Below are 26,800 nucleotides of genomic sequence, written 5' to 3'. Positions count from 1 at the left end.
GCAGGAAGAAGCATTCTTTCAGAAGGGTGTTTAAATCGGTTTCTATCCCACAACACGGAAGAAGTTTCCTGTAAACCCTACAATAGCACTGAAGAGTATTTTTTTAACGGTATAAGCCATCCGTACGATGGTGAAAGGGAAATGAGTTGAATTTTCTCATTAGACATAATGAATTAAGAAACAGCTTTAAGACCTTGTATTCAGCAGTAGATGTACGTTATAACAGATAAACGTTTCTCTACATCTAGTGTTAATTGTATTAATTGGAGTGTGAGTCTTTGTAGGGTAGAAAGTGTCCTTCTGCCCAACAAGTTAGTAGATCAAAAGAAGAAAAACTGAAGACAAACATCGAGCATGAAGACCTCATTGATCGCACTTTCAGATTCCCAAAAACAACTTGTACAGTGACTCAATGAGGAAAGCTGTTCAGCTTCCAGCCCTTGAATGTGAAGTCTCTTTGGCATGTCTGACAGTATCTCATTCACTCCTCAATAAATGACATTGAAACACAAGAAGCTTGTGTAGAAGTTCAGTGATGTGTGGTTCTTTTAATTTCCTCTTGTGAAAAGATGCAAGTAACAAACTATACAAGTCATGATTTTATTTCTGAAACTTTGTATATTGTTGCCTATTACAGATTTTATGCATTTTTGTTTCTTGACTTTTTAACAAATTTTTCACCCGAGTGTGTAGAACGGAAACTTAATGGCATTCCTTTTATGGCAGTAAATTTACATATCTTGACTTAAAAATGTTTTTCATGTTCAGATGCAATTGCATTTCGTAACTTACAAAATGTAGTGTTGTTCCAGCGGCGAATGTGCAACGTGATCTGGCAGCCAGCGATACTGTTACAGTAGTCTGTGTTTTGTTTAAAACGATCGGATAGTTGATAGCCTGACCTGGAAGAATCAAAAAAAACTTTTCGGGTCTTTTTGGTACTGCAAGAGCAGTACATCGCGTACCGGCTAACATACCAGCAAACATAAGCATTAGAGTATCTGCTTTCTAACAAAGGTGAGTGAAGTTTTTGCACTCCGTTACTTTGAAGATGTTAGCATACGCATTGATCTTTAAAAACTTCAGTTGTTTACTGAAGTGTTCTTCAAGTCAATCTCAATAGTCTCTTAAAACATAAAAATCTTTTCAAAGAGGGTGTAAGTTTTCTTCCTTTATAACAAGAAAAGGTAGAACTTTACATGTAATAAATTCCTCTCTTACTAAAGGATAAGCTCAGTTTTGCCTTTGAAAACGTGTCCAAAAAAACCCAGTACAGAATGAGGTGTATCAAAAACTGCCTGGGACCTTTGTATCCAAATGTTTGTGACGCAGACTGCCTTAACCATATGGGTTGACCCTGTAGCTTGTCTAGAGGCAGCTGAAACAGTGTAACAAGGTGTCTACTGGTCCAGTTTCCACTTTGTTAAATATTGTTAATCTTGTATTTGCAGAAATTGGAGCCTTCATACATCTGGGAAATGAACTGTTAAGGATTAGATACCAGTACTGTGAGAGAACTAGTCAGTCAGGTCAGCTATCTCAAGCACTGGTCCTGACTACAAAAATCGGGGTATTTCATATCTTTCATCTTTCCTGTTGATTTTTTTAAAGTATTCTTTATTTGAATTTTCCTCTCAGTCTAAAACATTTAAGTTTTTCCCTGCAGCTTGCTTTTTGTATGTTTTTTCAAAGCTTCAGCCTTAGAATTTTTTTCTTTTCTCTTTGGATTACCACTATGTGGAGAAAATAGCAGTACACTTGGTATTCCCCTGAAACAGCATCAACTTTGGCTCTCTGTAGTGTAAGAGAGCAGCATTCTAGTTGCTCTCCTAATGGACCAACTTGAATTTTCTTCTTCTCCTTTCGGTCCAAGTAAATGAGAACAAACAGAACCAGGAGATGGGGCTGCTCTGTGTGTCAGAGCCGGCGTGGAGCAACTTTGTGCAGTTGCTTCTACCTTGTTAACAATCATTTTGGCAAAGAAAAGGGCACTGGGTTAGTCACTGGTCACTGCCAGCCTGGCAGGTAGGTCGGTTCCAGGGAGTACCTGGAGGTCTCGTCTTGCCTGTCCCCACTGGACTTGTCAGAGTTAATCCAAAAGCTTCTGTAGCATTTTCTCAACTCACGCAAGCTTTAAAAACTCTCCACTGTCTGAATCACTAATCTTAGCTTTTCAGGTTCCTCAATTGATGCTTGCAGCACAGAATTTTTAAGCAGTTGACCATTCCTGATCTTTCACAGCACTGAAGTACTCTTGCCCAAACAAAGTATAGTAGGACAGTAGCTTTATCTGCAGCTATCAAAAAATAAAAAGTCATCCTTAGGAAGGAGTTGAAGGAATCTTAACCGTGGTACTGATGTGGGAAGGGCCATAGTTTTATTTCAACCATTTTTCCTGAGTATAGAACTCTAAATCATGCTTTATCAAAATGTTCAGCCATTGCGTTTGATAAGCGATGTACCTAGATAAGAGATGTACCTAATGTAGCGTAAGGAGCGCTGCAAATGATAGTGGTGCTCTGCTTTGGCAGAACAAAGAGGTGCCGAATCCGCCCGAGACATCCAGACACAAGTGTTCAGAGTTGTACTCGCTAACAACAAACAACAACTAGAAAACTCCCCACGCTTCGGACACAGTGTTCCAGTATTGTAGTTTCATTAGTTTATTGAAGCATATAATAGTAACCAGCATTCATGAGCATCGCTTTCAAAAGTAGCTCCTCTCCTCAAGCTTAGGTGAGTTCCCATCTAAACTCTCATTTGTTCTTACTGTTCTGAAGGTGAAACTACTTGCTTTTTGTTTGCAGCTCTAGGTTGTTGATGAAAGATAGAAATGCAGATAAATGTCTCCTTCGCCTGGCTTTGTCTACAAGATCGCCCTGAGAATCCTGTGCAAAATCTGTGTAAGAAGGTGACTTGTAGACTTCATGTTTTCAGCACGGGGTTTGTGTACTGCTGTGGCATTCTGTCATTGCTTTTTCTCTGCAGACTTCAAAGTAATGCTGAGTGCAAGGGCTGCTGTTCCCCAGCATAGAGCAGTTGTTATGCCACATGTTATCTGTTGTTCTCTACGCATCTAGATCTTTCAGCCTCGTGTGTGGAGTACATGCGTGAGAGTAAGACGCATTGCACTGTTGGAATTTTTGATGAAATAAAGAATTAAGGAAGGTGAATTTCCTAATGACTCTGTGTATGCATGTAGGTACTGGGTATGCAGCTGCTTTGGGCTCTTGAACTGGAGCCTTATTTTTGCCTTAGTGGTGTCTGTAGAGGTGCACACATACACTGAGTCTTCCAAATACAATGAGGGTGGTATTAAAAATAATACAAAAGTCAGGTATTTGCCACCCCACATTTTTTTTTCAACTTTGAAGTATTTTGCTGTGCATCGGAGCAGCCTTAGCTTTGCTATTTAATCATTCAGTCCACTCTTAATTGCTGACTTAGCCAATTGTACTTACTTGCATGGGCCATGATGGTCTCTTACATTCCAAGACGTGTTTGTTGTCTTCCGAGAGGCAGTAAACGGGATCTAAGCTTCTGTCTAGTAGAGGTCCCTTTCCCTTTTTTGATTGTCGTGAAGGTGTTTGTATTGCTTCAAGAAAGAACACCTCACAGGACAGCTTAACATCCATTGAGACTTCAGAGGTATGGGCTCAATATTGGATAAAAGTCATGGGATTCGTCTCACCTGATACTGGGTATCTGTAACAAAGTTTGGACATAAATAATTGTCTGCAGCCCAATTCAGTGAAGGAAAACAGGTGTGTCTGGATGATGATAGATTTTGTCATAAGGAAGTATTTGAGACCAAAGGAGACTATCATCTGAGTTGGTGCTGATAGGTGAGAAACTGTTAGTATCTCAGGTGGTCCTTGGGATGGTGTTTGTTATTGGCAGCTCAGTGGCTCACTGAACAGCCTCAGTAGTTGTACTATAATGCAGCTACTTGTAAACACTTTGATTTCCTGGAATCTATTTTTTTTCCCCTACTCCTAGAATCAACCAATAAAAAAAATAACCTTTCTCTAAAAGTCAGACAGGCCCCCTGCTGCCTCCTCGTGTCAGCTCTGAAGGAGATTTCACTAACTCTTGAGGTGTTTCACATTGACAAGTAAATTGCCTGCTATTTAATCCCCATTCAAAGGTACAATTCAGAAGATGCTTTTATTTCCGCAGGGTGTAAGCTACCTCTGTCGATATCTCCTTTTGTCATCAAGTTAGACTTCTCTCTGATTTATGTTAGCCTCAGACTAACATACTATGGGCACACTGTTAACAGGTATAATGCCAAGTTTGTGCCTCTTTGCCACTACAGAATTAATTTTCCTCTTTCACAGGAGCCTCATTCAGGAGACATTACCCACTGCTATAGCCCTAGAGGTCATAAATTTAGTTTGCTTTTAGTTCAGGAAAAGGTTTCTACAGCATCTTTTCTGACTCAAAAGAGATAGGAGGAATGGAGACCCATTCAGGACATGAGAAAGCTGTGTGTTTCATATCTTTGAATACAAAATGCTAAGCTCAGTAATAGTATGGTTATTCCAGTAGAAATCTAAGTTTTGTCTCTTGAGTTCTAGAACTTTTCTGTATCAGAGTATTTCCTTTTCAAAGGCGGTGACTTGTTCCTTCACGGCCCACGAGGCCCAAACGTTTGGTCTTTATACTTGTTATGTGTTCACAGATTTTGCTCGCAGAATTGACTCTCATCTTTCCAATTACCTGATAGAGAAGAAACCAAATAGCCTCTCAGCTGTTCTATTTAGAAAATCAGCCTGGGAACGGCAGCCTGGGATGATGATCTCCGAGCGCTCTTGCAAGGCTGGGGTTAGTGTGAAATTCGCCTCTTCGGTTTGGAGACAAGAAATGGTGATTCCTGCTCTGAGGAGACTGTTTCTACAATCTGTCAGATCTGTTCCTGTCATTCCAGTTCAGACCAGTGACATAATTTTCTCCGTATGTTTTCAAGAAGGTAAGGTAGGACCTAGTATGTTCAAGTCAGTTTTGATCTTTAGTATTTTGCTTTCTCGCTCAAGAGGCTGCCCGTGACCTTGCTTCAGGTGCAGGGAATTTTTTGTGGCTGCTAAACCGTGAAATCAAAATGTCTTTTGAGTTTAGTATTGGTACCGCTCTTGGTTTAAGAATAACTTAAGCTAATATAACACTAGATGCACACAAGTATTTGTAGTACAGTTTCACTTCTTTAGCAATAGATACTGAAAATTTAACGGTAAGCAGTGAATGCCTTAAGGGTTGGGTTTTGTTTTGGGGGTTTTTTTTGGAGGATGTGGTGTTTGTGTGTTGCTCCTAGCAGAGGAGGTTCAAAGCTCTCCTGAGGCACCACATGAGCAATGCTGGTTGCTGAAATGGAATTTTGGAATTTTCTTCCAGAAAAGCGGGAGTGACGCATGTTGGCAGACACTCCCCAGGGGACCGTTTCCCAGGGGTAAAGAGTGACGTATTCCTGAGTTAGCAGTGACTGACGGGAATTACAAGTTTAAATTCAGTCAGTTTTGCTCAGAAAGTCGTTACTCGCCTCTCACTTTGCCAACACCATTACCACTGGTTGCTACCTTTTGTGGATGGCCAGTGTCTTTTGAGGGTGGGGAAGGAGGAAAAAAGAAAGGGGATATTTCTTCAACTTACTATTTCTGCATTAAACGTGTGACTGCTTTTTTCCTAAGTAGCAACAGAAAGTTATATTTTAAATATATCTGAAGTACGGTTTTTCATGTAATATGTGCTGTTAACAAAATGTTGTTCTTTAATAACTGCAAGGTCCTATCTTGAGAGGATAGGATTTGATGTAAATTAAAAGGTTTAACATTCAGTTCATATACTATCTTAAAAACTAATGCTAATTTTCCAACCAAAAAAGCTTGGAATAAAACTCACGTTTTGTAGTCAGACCTGCAAAAAATATGATCATAACACAATATCTTGAATTGGGGAAGTTAACGTTGCCTGAATTACTTGAAGTTAAATTGTGCAACATCACTATTTTTAAATATCTGATAATAAAATACCAAGAGACACTTTTACTGTGGAGTTTTGTCTGTTTAGGAGTTGGTATTCCCGGGGGGGGGTGGGGTGGGAGAGGGAAAAAAACCCCAAACTCAAAAACCACCAAACCCCCAAAAATTGCTAAAATGGGGCCTTATCAATGGTTAGCATGAAGAAGTGTGTGGACGCAGTGGTTATACTTCACCAGTTCTGTGCTCCAGCTAAAGTTTCTTCTGGCCAGTAGATGGTGACGACACAATTTGAATATTAGAAGGCCATGCACTTGTACTAGGGAAGTTTGATACTTTACAGTCCCTAGTTTTTTTGGGAGGGTGTTTCTTAATAGGACCATTTTATAGGCAGAGTGTTAAACTGTAACTTCTGTTCACTGGAAACGTGTGCACAGAGCAGGTAGTTTGTCTCAAGAACTGCCTATTGCAACCATAGAGAAAGAAAACAGGGAATATTAAATCAATACAAGTTTAACCAGGTCTTCTCCCTATCCCCATTTCTCCCACCGTTAAAAAGTCCGAATAAAGTACATGCCTATAAATAAACGTCTCATTGTAGAATGAGACAGCCATAGCAACTTTATCCTTGCTGCTACGAAGGTAAACTCTGTCTTTGGAACCTGCCACTTCTCCTCATCCGCAGGGTAAGGAGGAAATGAGTTTCATTCGGGGTTGCCTGTCAGTCTCTGGGAGCAGGTGAAAGGGAACGGCAGCTGTGTGGATGAGCTCCTGAGGCTCTACATTAACACAAAAAAGTGTGGATTCCTGTCCTTAAAATGAGCAAAAGCTTAAAGACGCTGCTGGAGGTAGCAGAGTGTGGTAAGAAAATATATTTCAAGTGGAAAGTTGAAAAGGGATAACTGGGGGGGGAAAGATGTGAAATCTGAGAAGGTGGAGTCTTCATTTGCCCTCATTGCTATTAAGATCTTTTCACATAATACTTATTACCCTTGGGAAAAACCCCAAACTACATATAAAATGGCCTAGCCCAAACCACCAAGCTGCTGGGAATTGGACTCTTCTCATCACTCTTATGCCTGAGCATAAAACAGAACTCTGAGTAGTTGCCCACTGTAACTTCTATTTTCTAAATAAACATTTAATAATGTTATATAGGTCCTAATAACAGTAGGTAATTTTTGCCCTGCCTCATTTTTCAGCCATCTTGTCCATAGCGTTTGGTTTGCTGGAATCCGAGTCCCTTGCTAGTCCTATGGAAAAGATGGTCTGGTTTCAGCTGGTGTGTTTTGTAGGTCTATTTTTCTTCTTTAACACAGTTGCCAATGCTTTTCTTTACGAAAAGTCTATTGAAAATTCAAACAAATTTAAAAAATGAATTTCTTGACAACAAATCACATGGACTTCGTGTCTAAACTGTGAGACACAGACACCTAAATATTTTCTCTTGCCCATATGCTGAAATGCCATCCCTAACTTCAAAATGCCAGCAAGGTTTTATCAGATCATCTAAAGAAGAATCATAATCAATCTTCCCCGAAATCCTACATTTCTCTGGTAATACCGTAATTATGGTGGAAGAGAATGATTGCTTCGGCTGGAAAAAGGGTGATGCTGAATGACTTTAGGCTGGTTTTCCTTGTAAGAATTCCTTCCTAAGGAGGGAGTTCAGCAGCAGGCGCCGCAGTTGCCACTGTCAGGGCTGTTCTGTGCAAACATCTGTGCACCTCCGCCTTGACTTTGCACGCAGTCCAAAGCTGGAAAAGGGATATAGCAGAACTGGAAAGGTTGAGAAAGAGGTGGGAAGTTTAAGTAGCACGTGGTGCAGCCATCTTGAGGTGAAGCTTAAAGAGGTTAGGGCTCTTCAGATTGGAAAGAGGTGACAACTCTAAGGGAAGCAGAATAGGTATCTACACAGTTAGGAATGTAGGGGAGTAGGTGAAGAGAGAACAATTCACTGTTTCTCCTAACACAAGATCAAATGCTACCCACATAAAGTATTAGATGTTTAAAACCAACAAGAAATATTTTTTCATATGCTGCAATTAAAGCATGAAACTAATTTCTGGTGGATGTGTCTGGAAGTCAAAAAAAGAATTGGGCCGATTCTTTAAGGGTAGGTTTGTGAATGGTTAATAAGCAAGGCGCTCCTGAGGAAACTTCTTGCTCAAGAAGTCCATAAATTGTCGGCTGTCAGAAGCTGGGACAGTAGGCTAGGGAAAGGATCACTCTACATTTGTCCCATTTCTTGTATTCTTTCCCTCAGGCTCCCTTACTGACACCCGGTTCTCTGATCAGGCTTCACGTGGCCATTTGTACACGTCCTTCATTACAGCGTTCCTCTTCTCACTTTCCCCCCACCCTGGTTTTGCTTATACAGATCAGAATCCCTTGACTGTGTTTGCGCGGGGCTTTGTGAGATATGAATGCTTCTTCACCCAGGTCATATAGGATCGACTAGGATAGGAATCACTTCGTATAAAACATATCTCGGTGCTAGTATTCATGTAGACACTTGCTCTGGGGCCTGAGAAGGAAAAAAAATGTTTTCCTAGCTTGACACTGTTGAGTGTTACGCAGATTCTAAACAAAAGACAAAGGAGAAATATATAATCAAATAAAAACGTAATAGCATGTTCTATCCTTTTTTCTCTGCACCGTTTTGAAGGAGCTAATGGATTTTTCAGGTATTCAAAGGTGGAAAATCTGAAATACTGAATTTTAGTAACTTACACAAAGGATCAAAGTGCAGTAGAAAGTAAAGCATGCAATGAGACTCTGGCCTTCCCTAGTAGAAGATTAAACCATTTTAATATTCGGGCAGTTTTTACAAGAACTGCAGCTCCTTTTGTTACTGATCTGCCTCTTTAGGAGGAGAGATGACAGCAGGAAACAGGGATTAAGATTTCCTCCCCAGTGCCAGCAGGAGATATGGCACAGTACAGCTGTGCAATACCCAGCGTGGTCAACAACTGCAGGGAGACTGTGGAGGGAACAAACTAAACAGGCAGTGGTGAAGCAACTGGAAATACCGAGGAAAAGAACGCATTTCAGAATTTAAAAGCACGAGATGATAGGCGTCTTTATAATAAAGATCTGGTTAAATTTAGTACAGATGATTATTAAAACTCCTGGTGCTTTAAAACATTTCCTGGGAACTATTCTGGTTAAGCCTGTCCTATTTCAGCAGAGTGAATTCAATCCAGTTATATAAAGTTCATGTTCATTTTGAAATCTAGTATTTAAAATATGAGATTTTTTTTCTTTTTGGTAACAGAAAATTATGATATTTTTGAAGGACAAATGTATCCTAGAGATTACTGATAAACTGGAACCGATTGCTTTCTGTGTTTCATTGTCAGAGCAAACAGTGAATCTCACATTTAAAATACTTCTAAGGGGAAAACTGTACAATCAACTGAAAGGCTATGGAACACCATAATGCTGAAGGGAATGCAGACATCCGTGACATGCAGACCACTAAGTGAGGAAACAGAAAAAAACACTAGTAACAGCAGACATAAGGGACTTTTTTTCTTAAGTAGAGTGGGAAAATTATCTAATTGGAAGCAGTGGTAATGAATTGTGAATGATCATATCGGGTGGAAAAACCTGGGCATGGGAAAAACTCATCCACCTTCGCCTGTACCCTGCACCTCAGAAAATTAAGAGGCAAAACAACGACTGTTCCCTGTCCATCTTTCAGCATCAGAACCTAGCAAACAGGAGGGCATTCATCATGCACACTTAAAGCTCACAGGCAGAGCCCAAGTTGATACAGACGTAGAACAGGTTAAATAGGATCTTTGACAGTGATAGCCCAGCTAACACATTTACGTGGCGAAGAACATGACCAACAGTTCTGCATATCATCATCGGTAAGTTGATGGGAGCTGATGGGAGAAAAAGTGTAGACTTAATTACCTGACCTTTAAGGAAAATTTTCTTTCCTGATTTGAAAGTAGATTATAGCAGAAAGTAGACTATATCATTGTAGGTGATTTTTCTCATCAGTAAACTGGAAATGATGCTTCATATTTTTTAGTCTAATTCCTACTTTTTAGAGCAGTTATTTTGTTTTCATTCATTGGAGTTTTATTTCTGAGAAGAATAAGCAGGAAAATAAATGCTTTTCAAGTCTAATAATTTGATTTTATTAAACATAAATTATGCAGATCTTGCTAAGCTTTCTACAGTGAAATATTATTTCTGTAAATTATTTAATATCTTTTACTTTCTGAACAGAAAGTTTCACAGATCCCTTTTGAAGAAGGAATTTCATTAATGGTACTAAACCCGGATAGAAAATAGATGGTCTTGTTTCTCTTCACTCTGCTATGTTTCTCATAAGGGAAGCAAATAAATTGCCACCCTTAGAAGACCCGGCTTCCGGTCTGACAGTTAGGAATGGGCTAATTTCAGAGGCTGCATTCTGAAATAGCAAAATCATATGCTGAATTGGTGTTTGCTTTGACAGATTTTACAGTTGCTCCCTCCAGCCAGATTTAGATGTTCTAAAAATTAAAACAGAAGAATATGACAATGGAGAAGACGGTAATTAAGCCACCTGTTGTAACTAGCCGTCGTAAAAATAAAATGTCTATCATCCCACATGAAGGTAGAAAGGACCCATGGGAGATCCTGAATGCGACAGAGCACTAGATAAGGTTCCCCCACCACCACTTTGAAGTGGGGATTATCCCAGAAGGATTTATTTAGACACACTGATATGTTCCAGATGTATTCCCCTGCAGGAGCTCACAGCAAAAATATTGGCAGGGGGGTGGGGGAGAGAGGGGAGCAAGAGGGTTACTATTTTCATGGGAATCTTTAAGTCTGATAATGCTAAAAGCCACGTTTAATCTATATTCTTCTGATTGTTATATTTGTGAGGGGACTCTCTTCAGCACTGTTTACTCATTATATAAATTCTGAGTGGCTGCAGAAACAGCATTTTTTTCCTCTGTTTTAGAACCATATTTGCTTATATCAGTCCAGGTACTTAAATGGTTCTTCTTCATCACAGTGTTAAATGGTCTCAAAGTCATTTAATGAATTTAGTTGCACTATCCTCCTGGAAAGTATCGCCTTTTTTTCTTTTTTTTTATCAGATAAACAGTTTGCTCTGTCCAAAATGACAAAAGCACTGGAAGAGAATGAACTATGGTGCTGGGAGTTCTACCTTAAACTCTGAAGTCTAAGGATACATTCCTATTTCAAACAACACATTTGGTTGTCTTCTCAAAAGTAGTATTGAAACATTAACGTGGTTGGTTGTTTGTTTTCTGAAAGCCACATTCAACAGGGAGATTATGAGCTTTCATTCCTGCCCAACACACTGCATCTTGCATGGCCGGCTCGATGGCACTTGATGAAGGCGGCAGCTCTTTTTTAGTATTATTTTTGTTACTCAATATGTGAAATCTTTTCGTATCTGCAAATATTTTTCTCTTTCTATTATCGCTGCTTCTCTCTCCTCACCATGACAGAAGAGGTACATTGTTTCTGATGGAAATACTGGCATGGAATACATATTTTGTCCTGATACCCAGTGTTCTTTTTCCCTTCTTTTGGGAGAAAAGGTGAAAATGGATTGTAGGAGAGGAAGCCTGAATATGAGTAGCAAAAGGATGTTAGATTTTATTTTTCCTTTTTTAAAACTTCTGTATTTTTCCTTGGCTTCTATTTTCTTGAAGGTTCTGATATCTGTAACTTGATAAATGATTATTTTATAGTTAACTATAATAAATTTTTATTAATGTTTTTATTTACATTGCGGTAGTTGATAATTTTGTCCATTAATGAATACTTTGGAATTCTCAGTGCCATTTTAAAAATGAGCCTTTTTTTTCTCCTTGGATGTGCAGAAGGGAAAAAGCAAGCATGAAGCAAGGAGAAGCCGCCACAATCTGTGTAGTTTTGAGGAGTATAAATTGTTCATGAATTTCAAGTGAACTTTTTAGCTCTGAAGCTTCAGGGATGATTCATCCATTAACTACTGCACTGGTGATCATCTTAGCACAGATATGCAGCCAACGTAACAAATGCATTAATCCTGAAACAGACAAATACGTTGGAGAATACAAGGTAAATATGATGACGCATAACAGAGGTGATGTTGTATGGTATTAATACTGACGTTAGGAAGAGGGACTTGTTCTAACAGCTTAACACACAAAAGCTCTCTTTATATAAATTCTTAAGGACTTGGGAAACTTTTGCATATACCATTAAAAGGCTCTCTTTCAATTCACGGTATTATACACTTCAAGCAGGCAGTAAACAAAATCTGGTAATTAGCTGGCTCCAAGTGCTTAAATGGCTTCTTTTCAATGGTTGAGTATTTCTTTCACATGAAATTCCTGAAGTTTGAGAATGGAAATGGATTCCTTTGCTAACTGGCTAAATATTTATTTGTTGTTTTTCTTTGGTTTTTTTCCCCCCTCAAAAGTTAAGGCGTGGTCGACTGCTATTATTATACACTATTATGAAAACTGTTAATTACCACTGCTTCTAGCTATAGCTTGACATTGCATTCTGATGCAGAAGCAAGAAGACATACTAGTTCAACATTAGTAACCTTAGCAGAAGAGCTAGTGGTATGATAACAACTGATGACTGTAGTATTATTTTGGAAAGACATGGATAAAAATATATTGCAAACAAAAGCCACTGAAATGGTGGGAAGCACGTATGCTATGAAATGTGTAATAAAAATGATGGTGAAATGATCCTGAAAGAAGTGAACGGATAATTCTGTCATGCTCTTGCAAGGAAATTAGCAAAAAGATAAGAGTTAACACAAGTTAACATAAAGACATATGAGAGCCTAAAACTTACTAATCAAATGCCTTCGGTTTGCAAGATTGAGCTCCAAACCACATTTATACAAGAACACACTGATAAATCTAGCATGAAAGTATTTGCTGAAAGGGTCTTTGAAACAAACTTTCAGGCTCCAGGGAAAACGTGTGGAATGTTTTATGAAAAAGAATTACTAGACAAAAGACGTAGCTGAAATACACAGATTTCGATTAGGGCAGCATCTTAGCTTCTCGCCTTAATAAAACACAGAAAAACATTTGAACTCAACACATATTTTAAAGTAGTTTACAAAAGAGGCATAGATTTTAAGGCCAGAAGGACCACTGAAGAATCTAGTCTGACTTTAGTGTAAACCAGACCAAAGAACTTAATCCGCATACTTGGGTCTTGAGTCCAATAATTTAGTTTGACGAAGCGCACAGATAGGCAAACAAGTTACCACATGGCAGGTGAAAATGTGAATTTGCAGGTACTCCGCCATAACTGCCTGCATACATGCATACCTTCTAGAACCTCACAACAAATATGAGAAAACGCCAATGAAAAAATAACTGCAAATCATCCCAGCACACGAGAGTTGTAAAAAGTGAAGACTTTCCAGAGATCCGTATTTGCATTCCATCGTAGCTGTTGCCATTTCTTTCCGAACAGGGAAAAAGGCAGAAGGCGCGGAGAGGCAGTCTCTTAAGACAACAGAACCCTTTTAACATATTTCTCTCCTTCCCTTCCTCTCCCTTGGGTTCTCTCTTATCAGGTAAGACAGAAACAAATGATCATGCCAGCTTGGTCTTGCTTAATCTGAAATCCAGTTCCAGCTCTTCTCTTTTTTGTCAGTGGATGCAGACAAAGCTTATCTGTTTTCTTTCAGAAACATGAACTAACTAGAACCATTTTTCTAATTTCAGCGACTTTTCAAAAACAAATGCTGTTTCTCTCAAATTCTTCTGTTTATTTGATGTCCAAACAAATTCCACATCTCATTCAACAGGGAAGAAATGTAACCCTACGTACTACAGGAAACTAACAGCAGCGATGAGTGCTTTTCTTAGCAATCACATCAGAAGAGTGCAAGTTGCTGCCATGTGTAATTTAGAAGAGAGAAATCTGTTTTAGAGAAAAATTGCTGCTTAAGACTTGTAGAGAGCATCAATGGGAATGGATGGGTGAAAGATGACTTTATGACCAATTAGACAAACATCTCAAGAGACAGTAAAGAAGTCTTTTTAGATGTCAGTCCCTAGTTGTCCCTGATACCTTCTGAAGATTCAAGAATCAAGAGTTAACTTAATAAACACATGCAAGCTTGTCCGTGGCTCCTGGAGAAATGACCAACATATTACCATCTTCGATGCTTCAGTAAGTATACCATTTAAGATAGTATTTCACTGTTGCTTTTTGGAGCTCAGTAATAAAAGATCCGTAGCTGCAGGGCAACCTGTGACTTCTGTTCAGTACTGAGAAATGTTTCAAGGTCACTCAAACTTGGAAGGCATTGAAGATGACCTCACTCATTTGATGTAGATTACAACAACTCCTTTGTTAGGTGTGAATGAGGCGTTAGTGATCTGGAAGCATACGTAAAAAGCACCAGGAAATTCTAAATGCCACAATTGACCCTTGCAGTGCTGCTCTTACCCTAACTGCACCTTAAGTAAGAGTTAAAGCTGCTGACAAAATAAGTATTTGGAAAAAGGCAATCTTTTTTATTATGTCAGTGGTTTTAACCACATTTCATATGGTCAGGCAGTTGGACTAGATGGTCATTGTAGGTCCCTTCCAACTGAAATATTCTATTCTATTCTTGTTCTATTCTATATTGTCAGAATGAGAACATAATCTTTCTTCTTGATCTTCTACAGACAGGCCACGCATTTTTGTGTGGAAAAAGTCTGGGGGAAAATAACAATAATTACTATCTTATCAAGTATTGACAGCTAAAGGCAATTTCCAGCCTTTCAGTCAGAACCGTATGTGCTTCGGTTAAGGTTTCAGGGCTGACTAAGAAATGAAGTTCCCTTGATCTCACAAAGTTGGTTGGCATATGCATTGAGGTATTTGTAGCGAGGTGTTTGTGCACAGAGGCGTTGCTGTTGACAGCACAGGAATTTGTCTTTTGCGGACTAAGCAAGGCCAAGGCTTAGACGAGAAAAATATTTATAGTGTTCACATATAATTTCTCTTTCCTCCAGTGATTAAAAACTAGAGATAGTAGCTGGGCTCCTCAAATGGTCTTTAAATGCTAGGTGCTCAGAAGGGTTACTTTACAAATGCACACCTAGTTTACCAGTCCCTCCCGGGTCACTGAGAGAACTTCAAAGACCTGAAGTGTCTCCCTTGCATCACTCATTTGTGTACACCACCCATTTGTGTGCACCACCCAGTCTTCTTCCTGAAAAAACATTGGGTAAAAGATGGGAAAATGCTCAAAGAGATGCACACCCTAACACTTAAGTTATGCAAATGGACAGTGGTGTTTTAAGAGCTGCTGAATGCAGACAGCTATGCTGGTCCTAGGTGTGACAGCCTTTTTGCTATAGCTGCAAATCTCTGAGGGAATGCCCAGGATTTCTGGAAAAGGCACACCCCCAGCCCCGGCCTTTGCATGGTGGTCTCCTTTCTACTCACATACTGGAGCGGAGACTGTTTTCAGTGACATCCCTTGAAGCCCAGAATGCTACTGCTTGTTAAATTTTACAGTGCTGTCATCTGTGGTTGTCTAACGAGGAAGAAAATATAGGTTACTAACTAGTAACCAAAATGCGAATACGCTACCCATACACCTAGTCCTTTGGTTTCTCTGGCGTCTCAGGCAAGCACCTGGACTACGATGAGTGTGGAGGGATGCCTCTTGGCAAATCAAGCATCGATCTGTTCTCCGTTGATTCCTGAAGCAGAAAAGCCGGGGTATTAATGGGTTTGCACAGACCCCTTGAGGCAATGTCCTGGCTCCTCCTGAACGGGCCACCTAGTGTTAAAGCCTCTCAGCTGCCGGCGAATGAACCAATTCCCCCTCCAAGGACAGCAGGGCACAACCTGCCTGCAAGGTACCCGTGCCCTTGAGGGCACCTACGTCGGATGGTTCCCAAAATCCAGAGACGGGCAGTGACGGCGCAGGGCCTCTGCTCCCCCTTGCCCCGGGGCAGCAGCTCGAGGCGGGAAGGAAGGCCCCGCCACCCTCACGGGCCGCCTCGCCCCTCGGAGCCGCCCTCCGTCCCCCAGCCGCGGGGCTGCAGCCTGGTTTAACCCTTAACTCACGCTACGGCCGCCTGGGCGCTGCCCGTCCGTTCTGGTGCGGAAGGAGGAGGAGGGTATCTGGAGCCCCCCCCCCCCCCGGCACCGAACCGGCGCAGGGCGGTGGTCGCTGCTCCTCCTCCCCTCCTCGCGACGGGCTGTCCAGGTACCTGCGGCCGGGCGGCACCGCCGAGGCGGGCACCCCGCTCCCTCCTCCGCCGGCAGCGCTGAGGCGAGCGGCCATGGCGAGCCGCCGCCGCCGCCTGTGAACGCTGGAGGGGGCTCTCGGCCGTCTCCTCCCGCCGGCGGCTCCCCCTCCGGGAGGGGGCAGGGTTAGGGGAGGTGCAGCCGCGGCAGCGCGGCGAGCGGCGTCCAGTTCCCGCTCCACCGGTCTGCAGGCGGCAGCAGGACTCCCCCCGCCTCCGTCGCCGCCTGCCCCCTTTCTCCTCAGTGCCCGGCCCGGTGGGCTCCCCCCGCTGCAAAGCCGGACATGGCGACCCTGCTCCTACGAGCCCCCCGCTGTCCTCTTTCCCCCGCCGCCGCCACCACTCCTGCCGCCGCCTTCTCCTTCTCCTCCCCGCGGAGCTTTTAATGGCTCGGACCTCCGGCGGCCAAGCGCGACTGCCCCTGCACCAGCCGCAGCGAGGAGAGCCCGCGGGAGCCCGCGCAGCCCCAGCCCCGCGCACGGTAAGGGCGGCAGGGCGAACAATGGGGCCGGGCGGGAGCGGCAGCGGGTGGCGCCCACCCCGCCGGGCACCGCGGCGAGGGCTGCGGGGCAGGCGGCGGGACCCGCCCGCGGGGCGGCGAGGGCGTGAGGGAGCCGGCGGCCGGGAGCGCCGCCCGCGCCGGCCCCGGCACCGCCGCCCCCTCCCCGGGCGGTGACAGCCGCGGGGCCGCGCTGCCCGGCGGACACTCCGCGGGCGCCGCTCAGCCCCGCTTAATCCCATTACCGCGGGTAATCCGCGGGGGGGCACCGAACCGAGCGGCGTCCAGACCGCCTTCCCTCCCCCGCTTCTCCCAGGCCACCGCGGCCGGGCGCAGTCCGGGCGGCGGCGAGGGCGGCCGCTCAACTTGGTGCCTTTTGTTTCGCCCCCGGGCTGGGACCTGGCCCCGGCCCCGGCGGCGGGGCGTCCCCCCGGTGGTTGCCCGGCGGCGGAGCGGGAGCCTTGAGGGGACGCTCGGTGAAGGGTGGAGTTGGAGGGACGTACGTCCCCGTTGGCCGGAGGGAAGGTTTAGCCCAGGCCGGCAGCCGGCGGGGAGGTGCCGCTCCGGGGGGGCGTGCGAGGGCAGCGCGTCTCCCTCCCCGCCTCGGCCCCAGGGTGGCTCGGGGAGGACAGGACGGGACGGCCCGGGCTGGGCGGCGGCGGGTGCGGGCTCCCCGCTCGCTCCCGGCCAGTGCCGCCCCCCGGGTTCCCTGAGCGGCTGTAACGGCCGCCGCCGCCCGGTGCTCCCTCTGCCTTCACGCCCAGGGGTGTGGCGAGGTGGCTCCGGCCTGGTTCCCTCGACGCCTCTGCTATCACCTCACCCGTGCCCGAGCTGGAAAGTTCGCCACGTTCAAAACCGAGTGTTTCCCGATCTTCGGTATGATCGGCCTCAAACAGGCATGAACCGCTGGGGAAAGTTTTGAGTAAACTGAAGTTTATTTTCACAGTGGGAGCTTGTGCGTTGTAGGCCTTATCTTTTGTGATTCGGCGGTTTTTCTTTTTTTTAAAGCACGCGCAAACTCTTTGGAGTTTTTTGTTGCTGGATTTGCTTGATTGCTGGCATGAAATAAATGAAATGCAAAGCATATCTTTTTCGGTCACAGCCTTCTTAGCAGGGTTTCCTTGAAAGAAATTTGTCCCAGGAGAGTAGAAAGATGATTGCTCTAAAGGAACAGTATCGCTCAGCTGTTTTATTATTTGTCTCTCTCAGATACTTTGACTCTTGCTCCTTGTGTTGCTTCCAATACGTATTTACAGCAAGCAGTTGATGTTGGAATTAAGCCAACAAAAATAAAAGTCTGAAGGAGTCCAGTTAAGAAAAGCCCCAAACGTTCTTCTGAACTAGGATATCCCCTTCCCCTACTTACTGCAGTTCTCACGTAGACATCTGTATCTAGCTAATTAGTGGATCTGAGCCTTTTAGAAATGGTCCCACGTACCAAGAAAGTACAAAATCCTCTTAGCTGTGCCTCACATGCCCGACCTGCCGGGGTCTTGAAACTCTGTGCTGGCTGACACGGCAGGACGGGAGCGGTGTGCGCTGTGCCCTGCTGCGTTGCATCCTGGGGCTTGTAGTTACCCTGACGTGCACCTCGCTGGTAAGCTGTGTGTAAGGACCGGGCTGCTAGTGCGGCCAGGTGAGAGCTTCTTTCCCCTTTGCCCAGGCCTTCCCCGGTATCAGAAGTGTCCGGTGCTGAGCGAAGTGTAACAACTCTGTGGCTTGGGGATCCCGCTTAATGTTTTTGCTTTCTAATTCAGAGCTTCATTCTCTTAGGTATGGTTTTGCTCTAGGATTGGGTAGAGTCGCTCTTCTTTCCTTAGCAGATAGCAAAGATGAGGGGTTATACGTAATATGCTGAATTATGACGGCTATTTTTGAAAGCTTAGACATCGCTATATCAGCCCAAACTCACTGTAAGTTCTTTTATCCTCACAGACCGAAGTTCGAATGTAGCTGTGGAAGGGATCGTTGGCAGTAGGGCCAACTGTCATCATCATGGGAAGGGGTTAGAAAACTGTGTTTCTCTGCTCGTTTTTTTGTTGTATCTTGTGTAGAGCCAATTAAATTGTGTTTTTTTTCTTCTGCGCTCTATTTTCTTGAACAAACAGAATAAACTAGGGAAGTGGGCAGAATGTTTAACACACAGTAACATGGGACTTCAAAATGTCAAAAGCTGGTAAGAGATTGAATGTATAATACCAAAACCTGATTTTTATTTAGTGGCTGGACTTCAAATTGGAAATTTCCCCACTGCTCCCCCCCCAGGTTGACACAGTTCATTAGTCATTGTGTAATCAGTATCTTAAAACATGCTACTTGTAAACAAATTTTTTGAAAGAAAATTGTGGATGATAAATGACCAAAGGGTCATTTAAATGATGGTTCGAAAAAGAAAAGAGAAAGACTTGCTTTAGGAGATGTATTTCTGCATTAAAATTCAGATAGAGAATTCTGAATTTACGGAGCTATTCAGTAAATTTTCCCTGCTGATTTTAGATTAATTTGACTTAGGAAAAAATCCAACTTCCACTTAAGAAATTAATATATGATGAAAATTAGCATCTCTTTTTAAAAAATATAAAAATTCTTGACACTGATGAATACAAGGCTGCCAGTGCGGGCAGCTTTTTAGATTATGTATGCTTCATGATGGAGCTATGCAAAAGAAATGCTTCTCTGGTTTGGAATACCTTTGCATTAAGTCTTTGGCTTGCTCTTGGGCACGGATTTCTAAAGGGGACTGACTGGTGCAGTGACTCCCAAACTGGGATCTGTTAGTGCAGGAAGATGGTCCATGGGAGCATATTGTTTTCACAGTGTTTGTAGTGAAAAGCTGGCTGGTGGGCAGAGAAATTTCAGGGCTGCCAGTGGGCTAACGAATCACGTGCACGTTGCTGGCTGAGTGTGTCCCCTCAGGTTTTGCAAGGTGGAAAACTGTCCAGAGAACAATGTTTTGTCTTCGCTGGTTGTTAATGGTCATCTCTCCCTCTTTCCTGAGACTGGAATTTGAAGTGCAGGTCAGTGCTCTGACCTCGTCCTCCCCTCTGCTTTGCTTGGGGAAACACAGATCTGCGTCTTGCTGACTGCAGCGGAGATCCAGATCCAGAACTTCACTCCAGTAGAATTTCCTAGACTCATCTTTTTAAACTTACGTTCATAATTAGAAAGTATTTTTTGCAACTGTAGGATTGGGTTGCAAACCTGATTCTATACACAAATGACGTTTTAGTGGATGTTTTCTGCAGTTAAACCTCTCTATTATTAATCTTGGTTACATTCTAGTGCAGAATCAATGTATAATGCAAATGCATTATACTTTTCATGCTGTGATGTTAGTGATAGGGACTAAACTTACTGGGTTTGGTTTCTGTTTTTCTTTTTTTCATTGTTTTTTCATCGTGCTTGTCTATGCCAGTGTCCTTATTTTATATTGTCTTTTTTTAGAAAAGCATGATAAAAATGCAGTTTATTGAATTTGGGTCCACCAACTTATCCTGCTTTTTCTGTTTCTTCTTTTAGAAATTGGCATGTTTATCTTAAAAGGGCCTTTCCAGACTTAATTTCATGACCTTGAAAGGTTGTGGTTTGTGTATTTTCTTTTTTCTTCTTTTTTTTTTTTTTTCTTTTTTTGCGTGTACTTTTCTGACTGGTAGGTGCTGAGTAGATAGTGAAGTTCATATTTTACAGATCGACTGCTGAGTAAAGGGGTGACTTGCTTTTCTGGTTGTAAAGGCACAGAAGACTAATTACAGAGGTATAAAAGGTCATCAGGCTCAGTCAGCTTTGCATTTGTGCAAAATGTCAGTAAATTTGGCCTGCAGAAATGCAGGCAAATCATACAATTAGGTCAGTCTTTAACAGATGTGGGCACTGTCTTGTTTGTAATCAATTGCAACATGATGAGCTTTTTAGCCTTGTCTGTAATGAAGTGGACTCAATTAAATATTGTGAGAAATGAAAATATGATATGCCTTGTGGGGGATTTGAGAAACAGGGTATGCAATTGCTTTTTTTTTTTTTTTTTTTTTTTAAGTCTGGAAATATAAATGGGGGAAATTAGTTTTAATGTTTGGTGGTCAAAAAGGACTTAAAGAAAAAAAGAATGGTGGCTCTGTTAGTTGGTACTTAAATAAAATGAAGCCTTGTTGGGGAAGTTCATAGAGGTGCTAAAGTTCTGTTTTCTGTTGATCTCGGAGGGAACTGATTTTTGTAATGTGCCCTCGAATGTTACGCAGTAAAATCTGTACTGTAAAATCTGTTTTTGTGTCGCTGTATAAAATGGAGGAAAGAACTTTCTCAAGCCATGAAATCTGGATACTGAGGTTTACAGTAGAAGATTTCTCTACAATACATGTTTGTTACTAGTCACGAGGAATACTTGCAAGGGGTTGAGTGGTATTTTAGTATAAGGCAGGGATGGTGTTTTCAGACTGTGTTTTGTTCCTGGGGTTATAAATCGGGTGTAGTGGTAGAGCCCACTGAAAGGTGGGAGACAGCGTCTCTGAGGTGGTGTTGCTGGTTCCCTTGCTGGTGGTGCTTTGCCTATGCAGTGCTCTGCTCATTGCCATTAAAATCAGTTTTTTTGCTACCTTGGCATCAGTGGCGGAGGTTACTGTCCCATGGTACAAGATTTCTCAAATGAGTAGTAATGTTAACGATGATTTCAATCCCAGTTTCCTTCCAAATATGCTGACCTGGGGAACAAAGCAGTGGTTTGGAGCTTGCAGGGTGACCTGAATTTGCCATAATGAAGGTACGTTAAGAGACTTTTACACTCCAATTTGACATGTGATTCTACTGTCTTGTAAGGCTCTTTAAATTGCCCTTTCAAGCTCTCTCCCTCACTGGGTACGTTAACACAGAAGTGAAAAGAGTAAGTTGTGCAACCAAAGGGGACCTTCCCCTCCTCCCCCAAGGTATAGGTCTCCCCAGAGCATCTATTTCTATAATACACAAGGTATTACAGAAATTCTGCAGCTGGAGATGTATCATGTGGACAATTTTGAGGAAAAGCTGTGACTTTCTGAACAGAGACATTAGCAGCAAGCCATCCCTGCTTGAAACAACTCCATTGGCGTGCAGGTAATATGCTCTGTATACGTAGAGGAAATAGGATCGCTGCCACTGGGACAGGCTGCTCGGGTACCTGGATTGTCTCGTACAAAACATTGCTAGGGAAGAGCACACATTTTTCTAGGTCAAAAGATGACTTACTGGTAAACTGGAAAACCTAGCAGTAATTGTCAAGAGTTGGTATTGTTGGCTGCTTCCTTCACCAGTGCGGGGCTGCTGCTTCTGCTGGCCACTGTCGGCCTTTCTGCATCTTTCACTCCTGATTATTGCAGGACCAGTTGTTTGATCACTGGTCACTAATAACACTGAAGACTGCATCTCCTTAATCAAGGACCCTTATTTTCAGTCACCTGCACCACAGACACAGGTCAAGAAGACATTTGTCAATTTATTCAATTTATTGTGTGGCACAAAGGGTCCAGCTGCTCAGTAACCTGTGTACATTTAATGGGCTCTTTCTGCTCCACATCATGCATTTTTCTGTTGGTTACGCTCTTTCAAATAATTTTTTTCTGTGCCTGGATTAAACACTTGAGCTGCAGACATTGTCTGTTCATTTCTTCCATCTCTGAGTGTTATTTTTGGACGTGTCCCAGGCTCTGTCTCCCCACTGAACAATACCAAAGGTGTTCTGCAGGGACCTTTGCTAGCCCAGCAATGGAGCACCAGCAAGCTGCTCATTAGTCTTTTATGTCTCTCCTTATCAGTTTTACTGTGAAACTCCCTATCGCTTCGGTTGCACATGTTAGAATAATTAGGCTTCCTGTTCAGCAGGTTTGTATGGCCTTGATTTTGGCCTGAAAGTTCAGGGGAGGGGAAGGTTGCTATTAAATTATATGAAATGGTAAGTATGTCTTTGGTGGTTGCCTTTTTCCATTATGAGGTGGGTTTAAAACAGTCTTGCACAAAGAGAGGCAGGAATGCCAAGTAGACTTTCATGCTACACTTATAGGAGGTGTTTTCTCTTGTGTTAGTAAATAAGTGAAAATAAAGCTTAAAAATAAATCTCTTTTAAGAGGAAAAGAGAGGATGTGGTGATACCACTATTCGGTTGGAACAGGGCTTCCCATCATTCAGAGGCTCTGGGAACACAGCAGGTATCAGATGGACTCGGAGCATTTCCCTGGCCACCCTGGTCTTCCTACAATTATAGGAAGGGAGGATGGGGTGTCTTTTGGGGGTTGAGGAGTGATTTTTCTGTTCTTCCAGTCCTCTCTCTCATTTCTCAAGTTATCCTGGAGTTTGCTGCTGCTTATGGCGTACCATCAAAGTGAAATGAATTTGATTTGTTTTTATTTTGTTAATCCTCTGCAGTCTTATGATTGCAATAACAGTGATTGCAACTGAGAAGGCTCTGGCCAGCTCTTGCTGTGGTGTATAATAGTAGTGTCTTTTTCAGAGTAAGGAAAAGTATGTTTTGTTTAGTTTGTCCTGCCTGAGGTTATTTTCTCAAACATCAAGGCTAAAAAGGAAGGTAAAGCTCTTGTAAAAGTAAGAATCTGCAGAAGTTGTGGTTTTTTTCTCAGGAGTTTTCTATTTTCCAGGGAGCAGTTAGTATTCAGGCCCTTAACAATATGAAAAATATTAAAGGGAGAATGAGGAAGGGGGCGTTCAGTTGCTGTACCTTTTGGAGAATTAAGAGTTTGTACAACTTTACCAAGTAGTCTCAATACAGTATAGCAGTTAAACTTTTTTTTGTGTGAGCCTGTAAGATTAGCCTCCTTGGAGGTAATTTTCAGTCTTTTTATTTGAAGACCTCAGCTCTTATCTTATTTTTGTGGAAATTTCTCCTGAAAATCTCTGTTTAGCATTGTGTTTAAGACCTGAAACCATTACTGTTTACCTTTAACATGTTAAACATTCAGTAGTTTTGTTGCTTTTTAAGCAGAGGCATCAGTATGTGCATGTAGGAAGATCAACAGTATGGTTGTGCTGTTGTAACCTGTGTTGTTCATTAGCCATTTTTTACAGCTCAGCTGAATTAACCGGTGTAATGTGGAAAATAAAATTGTTTAATGTTTTGGTGCAGAGCGCCATTTTTCCCCCTGTGTCCTTTGAAAAGTTGAGCATAATTTTCAGTACTATGAAAAATAAAATACTAGAAACCATGAAAAGAAATATAAAACAAGCAAAAAGGAGAAGATACCTAGAATGTACAGTCAATAAATATCGAACCTGAAGCTAGCAGAAAATATCGTCAGTGTCCCAATAGCAAATAAATAAATAAAACAAAGACAAAGCAGATAGTGTGATAGTATTGCAGTGGAGAGAAGGGCAAGTGACTGCCATTTGAATATAAAAAAGGTTTTAAAAGGCATTCTAATGAAGTGCTGCTCACAGCTCTGTGTTTATTAATAATATTTGAATTTGAGATACATCACAAACGGCACATTTCCAAGGATATAGGATCCGTTTACCTAAAACAGGTGAGTTGGAAGTGAACTTCTAAGAGAAGAATTTCTAAATAGACCCGTGGGAGAGAAGTTGCTGTTGGTAATTTTATGAGGCAGGTTTTTCCATCTCAATTTTTTTTTCATATTATTTACAATTAAGGCTTGAATGGTAATGCTGCCTCTTTGTTTCTGACTATTCTCTGTCTATACCTCTGTAAATTGTGGAGCAACTTCAACCATATTAGACAAACAATGAAGCTTAATTAAAAAATAAGTGCTAGATAGAGGAGAAACTCAAATCACTGCAGCTGTTGCTGGACGTCATCTGCATTGCCTGTCAGCTGCCCGATCGGCATGTGTGTTGGCTGGGCAGTCACATTAGGTACTGCTCAAAGCAAATGCAGCCTCATACCTTCTAATTAGCAGTGAGTAAATAGGACAGTGTCGAGAGAGGGGTCGGGAAGGCTGGCAGGACAGGAGGTGTCTGGTGGAGCGAGCCGTGCAGCAGCTGGCTTTTCGTTATGCAGGGGCTGAGGGAAGAGTATCAGTTGGGTGGAAACCAATTTTTATTAGCTCTGTTGGTCACCAGACATGAGCATGTTTACACAGTGGCTCTTAGTGGGGAGGAAACAAACCTAGCACTAATGAAGCCTGTCCAGAAAGTGAAATCTTTATCAAAAACCTTGGCCGCATTGACACCAAGTGCAATTTCCCACAGTTATCTGGAAATGCTTCCTGTAGTCATGAAGTAGTGTGCTTTTATCCAGTGAAGTACCAAAGCGATGGTGTAAGAGCAGGATATCTGCCTGACGTTTACCTCCAGTTGTCCAGCTTTTTAAGTGCAAATCAAGGATTGTTTCAGATTCTGAACCAAGATATCATCAGGCAACACCTTGAACATGAGCATTTCTCCCTTAATTTTGTGTGCGGTGACTGCGCACTAAGGCACCAGAGAAATCGTTGGAGCAGTTTCTAGTTGTAATAATGCTTCAAGGATCATTTGAAGCAATGGACGAGCAAATGACAGTTGATGGTAGCTCTATGCTTGAGAGAACTCAACACAGGGAAGCCATTCCTGTCGTCCTGAATGAAGAAAGAGTACATGATGGAGGAGAGCTAGGGACTAATAGCTGCATGCTACAAGTGTAAGACTGAAAAATTAGATCACCATTCTGATGGAGTAGTGTGTACGTATGTGTTTGTATAGATGATGAGAAGATGGAGTTGAGAAGCATTTTCTTTTTCTGGAACCAAGTTGTAGACTTTTCATTTTCCTCGGATTTAAAAAAACAAAAAAAACCCAACAATCTATATATTCACGAGAATTCAGACATGTTTGTGAAAGCATTAAAACTGAATGCAGTATAGTTCTTAATCAAGTATTTGCTAGGGTTGCTTTGACTCCCTTAGATCTGTTGGTAAAATTTCATTGGGCAGCAGATAAAACTACCAAATTTTCCTTCAAAGTTCCTTTCCTTAAAAGTGAGAGTAATGTTTGAAAATACATATTTTATGTTATTATTTAAAATACTTAAAGCGGAAAATAGGTGATGTGATGAGAACAGCTAATACACAGATGAAGAATAACCTAATTAAAGCTGAAGTAGTTAGCTGTAAGATGGTGAGCTGTTCGAGTGTGTACCACAATAGATGGATACAAGTGACAGAACTACATTTTCCCTCTCAGTGTCATGTAAAGAAAATAACAGGGAGAGCTTGGTGTGCCCCTTCATCTCTGGATTCGGATTCTCTGCAAAATCAGTGTGCTATGAGGATATTTATAGCTGTAGAATTAGATGATGTCTGTCCTTCAAGAAAGCTCAAAGAATTTCCATTTCAGTGTAAACATAATTCAATAGAAAAAATCCTGAGGAGAGTCTATATTCTACTTTTCTGCTTGCTTTTGTCAAAACAAAATGCCCCCTCCAACCTGAACAACGTTCTTTGCACTTAAAAGCACCCTAAGATTGGAACTGAAGCTTGGATGTGTGCTGTGAAGGGAAAACAGTAGCTATACACCTAAAAATGTCTACAGGAAAATGTAAAATGCTTCTAGAAGTTTTAAAGCCTTGCATCTGCGGCAATTCTGGGCTAACCTCAGAGCAGAATGCATTTTAGAGAATGGTGATCTGAGAACAGTTCCAGCTTGGCAAGGGAAATATGATTTGGAGACATGGAAGAGAAAACTAATCAGAATAATAGGTCTGGCCCTTGCAAGTAGATTGAGCCTAATGAAATTAATATCTGAAAATTAATTATAAAACCAACCTGATAATATATAACAGGACCTAAGAGGATGTTTGAAAATCTGCAAGTAACTCCAGGATTTTTCTGCAGAGGAGTTCTTGAGTGGAATAAGAACATCTGCTTTTGTTTTCCCACAGAACACTTGAATTGCAGTAAGCAACCCCACTACACGCGTGTGTGTATGTTTCTTGTTGCAATCAAGTGATTATTTGGCTCAACTTGGAAAAGGTTGAAATGCCTGAGAGCTGGATTGTACAGTATCAGCTGGGTAAAAGTTTCCTGAAGTCTTTTGGCAGTGTCTGACTTTTGTGAAATAAAATATGCTGCAGCAATTTATAATTTGTATGTGTGTCT

General features: G+C 42.2%; 1 protein-coding gene and 1 long non-coding RNA gene across 5 annotated transcripts in view; one reads left to right on the top strand and one right to left on the bottom strand.

The window, feature by feature from the left end:
• Nucleotides 1-492: 492 nt before the first annotated feature.
• On the bottom strand, nt 493-16,103 carry LOC143172467 (uncharacterized). Its single transcript, XR_012997345.1, has 3 exons — nt 16,053-16,103; nt 3,462-3,705; nt 493-902 (listed from the first exon to the last, which is right to left on the bottom strand). It is a non-coding gene; the product is annotated as an uncharacterized LOC143172467 (long non-coding RNA).
• Nucleotides 16,104-16,391: 288 nt separating this feature from the next.
• Nucleotides 16,392-26,800, top strand: part of FARP1 (FERM, ARH/RhoGEF and pleckstrin domain protein 1) — a 215,737-nt gene continuing 205,328 nt past the window's right edge. For all 4 annotated transcript variants that reach the window (XM_076361931.1, XM_076361921.1, XM_076361913.1 and 1 more), the window contains exon 1: nt 16,392-16,715. The gene's annotated coding sequence lies outside the window, so the exon portion shown is untranslated. The remainder of the gene's footprint in view (nt 16,716-26,800) is intronic.

Source organism: Aptenodytes patagonicus, chromosome 1 (genome assembly GCF_965638725.1).
Source record: "Aptenodytes patagonicus chromosome 1, bAptPat1.pri.cur, whole genome shotgun sequence".
Lineage (NCBI taxonomy): Eukaryota > Metazoa > Chordata > Aves > Sphenisciformes > Spheniscidae > Aptenodytes > Aptenodytes patagonicus.
Note: the sequence above shows the minus strand (reverse complement) of the source record. Positions and strands in the feature narration are given on the sequence as shown.